At 43.8% G+C, this 9,351-nt stretch overlaps 1 long non-coding RNA gene across 1 annotated transcript; it reads right to left on the bottom strand.

Annotated features, from left to right (window-relative positions):
* Nucleotides 1-1,851: 1,851 nt before the first annotated feature.
* On the bottom strand, nt 1,852-7,952 carry LOC309884980. Its single transcript, XR_014318716.1, has 3 exons — nt 7,435-7,952; nt 4,190-4,301; nt 1,852-3,217 (listed from the first exon to the last, which is right to left on the bottom strand). It is a non-coding gene; the product is annotated as an uncharacterized lncRNA (long non-coding RNA).
* Between the last annotated feature and the right edge of the window lie 1,399 nt (nt 7,953-9,351).

Below are 9,351 nucleotides of genomic sequence, written 5' to 3'. Positions count from 1 at the left end.
TAAAATACTGAAGTAGATTTCGGGGGGAGGGAGGGAAGTAAATTGTTTCAAGAGAGTTTGTTAGATGGCCCCAAAACTGTAACTTTATCAGCAAGACAGCTTTGGCTACGTTTGGCCAAATGATTTGGTACTCCAGTCTGGCTCTCAATTGTATGGGTTTGATGCTATTCAAACCCACTCAATGAGGAAATTTCTTCAACCTGCCCACTGAGCTGAATGCCTAATGGATAACTTCTGGGATAGGCATTGAATATTCTTCAGGCAGATCAAAGCCTGTATACAGCAGTCAAAAAAGGTCTATGTTAATCTAGTTTCACACTTGGCAGCACAAAAGGAACAACAACATCCATTAACAGTCAACATCTTGCATTTCTAGGAAGGCATTCAAGGCATGAACTAAGAAATTATAACAAGGCCTGTCCTCAAAAGGGATGAGACCCTTTCTACTATTAGGATTATTAAGGAAAACTTGTTGGACCTATAAACAGGCACTATCAAAACCAGACCTCCAATATAGATTGCATGATCTGGCCCCAAACCAGAACATTCTCCATGCTCCTATAATTCAGCCATACTGAAACACCTCAACTATTCATCTCACAGTTCCCACAGATCAAAGCTTGTTGCAGTGCTGCAACAAGCTTTGGGCAGCAGGGAAGGGAAGGGAAGGAGAAAGGGAGCAACCACGGGATTGCTCTGCTGCAACATGATTTGGGAGCACATATTTTGCTAAGAAATGGGAAAGTTCACTTCAACCCTTCAGCTGAATTTGTCCCATGAGTTGATGCATACCAACAAACACGCAGGAACTCAGCTTCTCAAGGTTTTGGACATTCAGGGGCTTTCTATACAGGGACTTGGACTGACACCTAGCCTATGAACTTCTCCTTCAAAATAACTTAATCGGCTTTGGGATTTCTTTCTGAGTAAACATCCTCTTATTTCAAAATGAGAGAATGCATACACAGTGCAAATCAGAAGTAATATTCCACTTGAACTGCTAACTCTACTGCAATCCAAAATCAGTTGCCCAGTGTAAACAAGCCATTTTTTCAGAAAAGCAGGAAGACGACAAGCGTGACACGTTTTAAGGGCAGCTCATGGAGGGGATATATTGAGGCCTCAACGGCACATTTGTGTAGTGAAGGCCAGTATCTCTGGCTTACAGCAACATGTGAAATCGGGCAGACAGTTGCAGCTGCACTTGGCAGACAAACAGTAGTAACCTAAGCTTGACACTATAAATGATGGTTATTGAACTAGCGTCTTCATGAAAAAGCTAGATGTTGGCAAAAGGGCATAAGGAAGACAAAACAGAAGCTTAATTAACTTAACAGGAAAGCAAAAATCTCCTAGATAAAAGGAAGAGAACCATTTCTGAGCCAAGTACTTAAAGGGTTCTCAGACCTTCCCAGGCCAAAGAGTGTGTAATGCTGACTTCCTTCCAGCTCTGTCGGTGCCAGAAATAACTCTTCAATGGAGTATATCTCATTAGTGTACCTTTTACCAAAGCCATTCTTGCAAAAGAAAGCAAGACTTGCTGCTGACATGCTGCTGGCAAATACGGAAGAAGAAAGCTGCTTTTATGAAGAGTGTAGCACATCCCACTATGCTTCATCTTGAGCCCATACAAACGCTTGCTGACTTGTAATGGCACGAGCTAAAAAATGTATTAAAAATAATGAGAGAAAGAGAGAATCTGCAGTGACTAAGGGTAGGATTGACTGGCCTGTTCAACACATCAAGGCATCTTCAGCATCCTTCAAAAGGCTCTTTAGCAGCTGCATCACTGATAGTGATTTTCATGTCGCGTTACTTCTAGCCATACTACCTATATGGTTATGCATTCGTCCACCAACTAGCTGTGGTTTGCCTGATGTGTGAAAAGTTCAGGATCTGAGCTTTAATTTAGAAATAGAAGTGCATTTCTGTCTTTTGCAGTTTCAAAGGAAATAATCCGCTTATGAATAGAACAGAGCAGCTGAAATAGCATCTGCTGAAGTCTGGAGAGAACATGAAATCAAAGCTCTGAGTAATTACCTTCCACCTAGTTATCTCGCTGAGCTCCAAAACTCAGACAGCGGCTTTATGAAGGAAAGACAGAAATAAAAAGTCCATTTAATTGCTGGACATCAGCCTAGGGAGACTGGAATTGAAACTAGTCATAGAGAGAAGACAAGATAGATTAGAAACACAAAGACTAATGGAAGCAGAAAGGAGAGGAAGAGATTGTGGAGGACTTAGTGGTGGAGATAATTTTCCTGCTGAGCAATAGCTGTACCAGTAATTTCTGAGAAAATTTCCAGCAATAACTGTACAAGAGTTTATTGTTTGCTTTTGGTTTTTATTTTTATTTTTTATTATTTTATTGCTTACTAACTAGATGCTACACAAGACCTTTGGTCCAACCTCACAGTGCAGAGTTCTGTAGGTCCAAAGGAGAAAACCATGCTAAGTTTATAGCCCCAAATATCATTAAGGATGGAATTTAGTCCTTTCCAGGAATGAGTGAGACAATCCTCCCACAGCCAAAGAGAGAAGCTTTCATCTTTTTTTTCATACGCAAAAGGCACCCCCCACACAGTGCACTGCATGCATATAGCTGTTTCCTCAAACATTTCAAAATTTGTTTTCCTTATGTTATTTGTGTCTACAGCCACCAGCTGGTCTGTGTCAAAGCTGATATGTTCAACATATTATTCCATTATCCTATTAGGTTGAACATGTCCTTCCTCCCATGAGAACTGTTAAGATATCAGTCTTATAGAAAAGAGACAAGTCTAGTCCCACTCTCACCTCCTCTACCCTTCAGAGCAATACACTGTTCTCGGTGATCATATGGTGTATACCTAACTTTTAGCCCATCCTAACACTTTGTATTCATACATGCAAGAAATGATATCTGGCCATTTAATATCCAGCTCTCTCACTGAACAAGCCACACACATATAACAAGTGGAGAACAGCAACAAAAAAAGCTCTGAAGTCTTGAAAAAGATACTGTCTTATGATTTCTTTTTTCAAATAACAATTTCCTGTATTGTATTGTAGGACTGCGATTTGAAACCATCACCTCTTCTCCACTGAGATATCCGCCATTTCCAAAACTGCTCTCTCCATCTTAAAATGTCTTGAAAAACATCTCAAATTCAGGTCAATGACATTTCAGCCAAGGAAATGGTCACCTTCAATTTTCCTCTGCAGGCTCTTCATGCCCCTGGGAATGGAAGAGCAGAAATTCCTGGCTGGTTTCCATGACCCCAAGGACTGAACATTCCTTGCCTAAGGAGCCTTCCCAACCTCTGCACAAGCTAAAGCAGCTATTGTCAGCAAGGACAGTCAAAAATTCAAAAAGTCAAAAATTCAAAGTCAAAAGATGCCATTTAAAGCTTGATAGGGGCAGAAGGTGCTGGGAGTGTAGAGAGGAAAAGGAGAGCAAGCACCACTAATGGGGACAGAGGCAACCAATCAACACATAAATGAGCCCATATCAAATAAACATGGGATCTCCTGACAGAACACTTAAAATCATTGGCTGATGGCATGATCACTTGCTCTTCCTTCTCTCCTCTCCAAGATGTAGCTCTGGGCGAGAAAGACCCTGAACAAGCATCCCTTCTCTAATTAACAACCCAGAAATAAATGTTTATTGTTATTATTATTAAACAATACATAGCCCTTTTCATCTGCGTGCTTGGAGTTTTCCACCTCATGCTACCTTTTCACAGGATCTCAGAAATAACCGGTGAAGAAATGAACATCCCCAGAGTCACATAAACAGGAGAGAAACGTAACTTATATTCCCCAGACAAGTCATCTGCTAGATGTGGTCCACCCACAAGGGAAAAAAGGAGCACAGAGAATGAGTGAGTGTGGCAGAGGTGCGTGATGGATAACTGCAGCATGCACACATGGAGAGATGAGAAAGCACATTGTCCCATAAAACACTAACCCAGAGCTTCCTTACCAAATCCAACTTAACCAATCAGAGAGGCTATTAGTACTTGTCGACAATAAAGGAGACTTTTTTTTCTTATTTGGTGGTGGCAGAAAAAAGGCACTACTTGACAAAAGGAAATGCTACAATAGATCTTCTCCCAGCACACACTATACTTGATTCAGTCTCTGTAGCAGAAACTTCAGAACCTGCAAAAGCTTCGTACCCATGTTTTACTACCCACTTACTCACCTTTTACATCTTTTGCTCCATGGAAAACAGCAAGCAATCACTCACAAACATGTTGACACAGCTCATTTACTCCTGGGTCCCAGCATAATGACAACCACCAGCATCAGATCAACTCCAGAAATTGAATAATAATAATAATTAATAAAAATTTAAAAAAAAAAAAACAACAACAACAAAACAAACAAACACAGAACAAAAACGCTATCAAGACAGGTTGTGTCCCGTGAAGTTCCTCTAACACAGCCCCCTTCTCCTGTGTTAATCAGAAAATCAACAAAGGGCACATAGACACCTACCCATCCATCTTCCCCTCCTCACCCTGACCCAGAAGAGTACTATCACTTCAAGTACACTTCAAGCAGAGGTGAAGACACGCAAGTAGGGTCCATATGGCTCCTGCAGGAGGCACCAAAACCCAGAAGTGTCCCAGGCAGACAGTAGTTAGGTCTGCTGCTCCTGCACCCCCCTCTAAGTACTTTTTTTTTTTTTTTTTTTTTTTAACGGGCTGTATGTTCTCCCCAGAGTTGTGCAGTGGTAGGTAAAAATTACCAGATGTGCACCTAAGGCATAGAAAATTAATTAATAAACTGATAAGTTCGCAGATGACACCAAGTTAGGTGCGTGTGTCGATCTGCTTGAGGGTAGGAAAGCTCTGCAGGAGGATCTGGATAGGCTGCACCGATGGACTGAGGCCAACTGCATGAAGTTCAACAAGGTCAAGTGCCGGGTCCTGCACCTGGGGCGCAATAACCCCAAGCAGAGCTACAGGCTGGGAGAGGAATGGTTGGAGAGCTGCCAGGCAGAGAAGGACCTGGGAGTGATGGTGGATAGTCGGCTGAATATGAGCCAGCAGCGTGCTCAGGTGGCCAAGAAGGCCAACGGCATCCTGGCTTGTATCAGGAACAGCGTGACCAGCAGGGCTAGGGAGGTGATCGTCCCCCTGTACTCAGCTCTGGTGAGGCCGCACCTCGAGTACTGTGTTCGGTTTTGGGCCCCTCGCTACAAGAAGGACATGGAGGTGCTTGAGCGGGTGCAGAGAAGGGCGACGAAGCTGGTGAGGGGCCTGGAGAACAAGTCCTACGAGGAGCGGCTGAGGGAGCTGGGCTTGTTCAGCCTGGAGAAGAGGAGGCTCAGGGGCGACCTTATCGCTCTCTATGGGTACCTCAAGGGAGGTTGTAGCGAGGTGGGGGTTGGCCTGTTCTCCCACGTGCCTGGTGACAGGACGAGGGGGAATGGGCTTAAGTTGTGCCAGGGGAGTTTTAGGTTAGATGTTAGGAGGAACTTCTTCACTGAAAGGGTTGTTAGGCATTGGAACAGGCTGCCCAGGGAGGTGGTGGAGTCACCATCCCTGGAAGTCTTTAAAAGACGTTTAGACGTAGAGCTTAGGGATATGGTTTAGTGGGGACTGTTAGTGTTAGGTCAGAGGTTGGACTTGATGATCTTGAGGTCTCTTCCAACTTAGAAATTCTGTGATTCTGTGATAGTAGGACAGAGTGTAAGAGGTTAATACCAGTAGTTTGCATTGGGAACAATTGGTGGATCGTTTACAGATGATGGCAGAGGGGTTTTTAAAGATGTTTATGTTAAGGAGCAGTCACAGAGGCCGCCAGTTCCCAGCAGAGGAGAGCAGCGCTGGTGATGTTATTGTGGGATGGGACAGTTGTTATAGGATGCCAGAATGTCTCTCACAATGTGCTGTGACTCAGACCATGCCCAGCCTCTTTGCTAATACACAGGGGTACCATTTTTCATTTCCTTCCTCACTGGATTGCTTTTGTCACTATAAATCCAGATGTTCGGGCTTTGGGAGGGAAGAAGCAATTATATCAAAGGGCTGCTCAGCATTGCAAAACAGCATCAAGTTCAACTGTGGTCCTGAGGAACAACACTTACAAGATTCACTTGGCCCTCACATTCCTTGTACAAAAATACAAAATACTGTCACATCTGCTGCGTTCAGGCTATCTCTGTTCTTCTCCTTCACATTATGTGCTTAATTTCATGTTAACTATTGCAGTTCTCCAGAGCTTCCTTGTAACAGCGTAATTTTCCACTGTAAGCAAGCCCTCTTTAGAAACCACTACTAAACTACCTGGAAAGCTTTGTGTACACAAAGCTGGAGTTTTTGGTTCAGAAGTTCTCCCCAAGGCTAGAAGCACAATCTTAGTGGAAGGATTCCTCCCTTCTTAGGTACAAAGAACTATTCTCTAGTCATGTTGAATCACAAGATCTTGAATTACCAGTATTAGAACATTTACTTGCAACACAATGATTTAGCAAAATGATGGAATAAAAAGGTAAAAGAAGCAGCAGCATTATTTGGTCTCTTTTTTAAAAGTCTGAATGACCAGAATTTCAAAATGTTAAAGCTCAGACCCTGGAGCCACAGATTAGTGGGCAGGGGCTGGGAGTAGCAATTAGGGTATGCCTTCAAATGCTATTCATAATGATTGTGCAACTTAAACCAGCTATCACAAAGATGGATGAATGCAACAAGCACGGTGTATTGCTGCCTGCACCAAACAATGGCTATAATTGGGCAAACAATTAGTATGCCTGTGGCCTTTCTTCACCTTTCCATCTCCTTATGCATTAGACAAAACAGTCATGTCCCAGGCAATAAAACTCTTCCTAGTTTAGACCTTCTCATCCCAATCTTACCTCCTGTGTCTGATTTGCCAGTGATGGAAATTCCCTCACCATGTACACTTGCCCTATAAGTATGCCCTCAGTTACTTTCATACTCCAAGAAAACTTCTGAAATGACTGCTATTTAGTCTCTCAGCTGCCTGCTCAAAATTCACAGCTTCCATATGGTCTGGATAAAGTCAAACACATTGTCAAACTGATGCTTGTTTTTTTCTCTTATTCATTTGTCTGATTTCTTTTTTTTTTTTTTTTTTTTTTACACTGTATTCTCTTTTGGTTTGTTCAATACATGCAGCTGCTAGCAAAGCAAGGGCTGGACTCAGCAGCAAAAGAAACATTTAAGAAGATCATTTCCTTTCTTGTACGCAGAGAGTTCAGTTTAACCCACAGAAAACATCTTTTTGATGGTTCGGCATCAATCAGACACAGGAAGCAGCGCAGCGGCTGTTCTTGGGCCTTTACAGAGAACCACAGCACTGTAATTTCCAGCCATGCTACAGAGGGTTCTGCCACATCACCTCACTGTCCATCTTATGACAAACAACAGAGAGAAGCACTGAAAACCATCTAATGTCAGGTCCCTCGGGAGGACTTACCATTTAACAATGAGCCCTCTGGGTTTATTGAGCCTCCATATCTCATGCGTGCTGGGACACGTTAGCAGTTTAACCGAGGTGGAAAAAAAAAATAGCACTTCTATGAGTCGGCAGGCCAGCAAACAGTCAGAGCAAGAAAGTCCTGTTGCTCCTGACCAGAGCTCCTCACCCTTCAGGGGCACCTAGCTGAAATACCATAACAAAGGATTGATTATGCTACAGCTGAGAAACACAGAAATGTCTTCTTCACAATTCCAACATGTGTCCTACACACAGGGAGAGCTGGGGGAAAAAATTAGAAAGCAAATGATAGGCACAAGCCTACAAGAGAAAAAGGAGACCTCACAAACACGAAGTGCCCTGCTGTGTGTGTTCTGGCAGGACACTGTCCCATTCAACTAGCCAGAACATTTTCAGTCTACACCAGAACAAATAAGGACCCAGACTAGTAACCTTAATAAGCCCAACATTCAGAGTATGACTGGATTATTTAGGGGCACTTTTGCTCTTAGTTTGCATTGCTGCTTTGAAAAATCCTTTATGGTTGCCCCACCACCTGACTTCTTAGCACCTCCCAAGAGCTTTAGAGCTTTAGAGCTCTTGGGAGGTGCTAAGAAGTCAGGTGGGAATGACTTGACTTTACGACAAGTTTGGTAAAGTCACCTCAGCAAGGAGCATCCTGGTGAAGACAATCAAGTCCCCATTGTTTCATTTAAGAGTGGGGAAACCTGCCTGAAGCGAATGACCAGGAAATCAGCAGAACAAACTGCTTTACAGGCCTGAGCTTTCTGCCCCAGACTGAGCAGGATTTTACTTCATCATTCCATTCGCCTCACAGGATGACACAGAACAGGTATAACCTAATCAGGGTGGACATCTTGCATGAGTTTCCCTGCCCTGTCTAGTCCATCCTCTGCTGAGCACCAAAATGGCAACATTCACCCCTTCCTGATGGTTTATTTGGCTGGGTCCTAACCTGAAGTCACAGTCACACACAGGCTGCGACCACAGTGCCACAGAAGCCAGCAGAGCTACTCACAGGTGTTGTGAGATGCATCGGGCCTTGCGTATTATCAGCAACAACCACATCTGATATAGGTCCTTTACAGCGTTATCTATAGACTGAACAGCTTACGATGTCATCTCCACCCTGTCAAAAACATTTAATCTGAGTGGGACTATGCACTTTCAAAGCTTTCTGCATGTTAGATAGCTTATCAGATCTTTTGCTTGTGGCTTTGTTGGCTCAGATGATGTCATCTCTTCACAAGCACCTTTTAACTTTTTTGTTGCTCGGGGACTTCCATCGATAGTGGGGACCAAATTAGTTGGGAACCTGAAAGCCCACAGACAGCAGAGGGAGCTCTCTCTGCTCTCTGTCCTGCAGCTCAAGTATCGGACCTAAACCTGTCGGAGCCCTACAACCAAAGAGAAGTTAGAAATGACTCTCAGCAAATATGAACACTGCAGAATGCTTACACCAAGTTACACACCCAAATCTGGGGCTTAAGAAGGGCCACATTTTGGAAGTTGTTTCCCCAGCTGTACAGCCTGGCCGTTAACAGCCCATACCGTCAGGCACAGGTAGGAAACAGCTATCAAAACAGCTCAGTCCACATTCTGGTTTGAATCTGGAGTTTCACTAGGGATGCAGAGACAGGAGAGAGGCCTGGACTGGGCCCTGGGGCTGCCAGTTTTGGTCTTACTTTTTCTGCTATGCTGCTGGATAATCCCGAAGGCGGCTGCCTCCCACCTCTGTCCTGTGACAGCCTCCCATCTGTTGCCCGTGGGTGTGACACCGAGCTCCCCGCGAGCCTGGGAGACCTCTCTGGACAATCGCTGGAGATGAGATGGGCGTTGTGGGAGCCAATTCCAACCGAGTTAGTAACAGAAACATCACTGTAAATACCAAATGTT

Source organism: Aythya marila (genome assembly GCF_965140915.1).
Source record: "Aythya marila genome assembly, chromosome: 17".
NCBI lineage: Eukaryota > Metazoa > Chordata > Aves > Anseriformes > Anatidae > Aythya > Aythya marila.
Note: the sequence above shows the minus strand (reverse complement) of the source record. Positions and strands in the feature narration are given on the sequence as shown.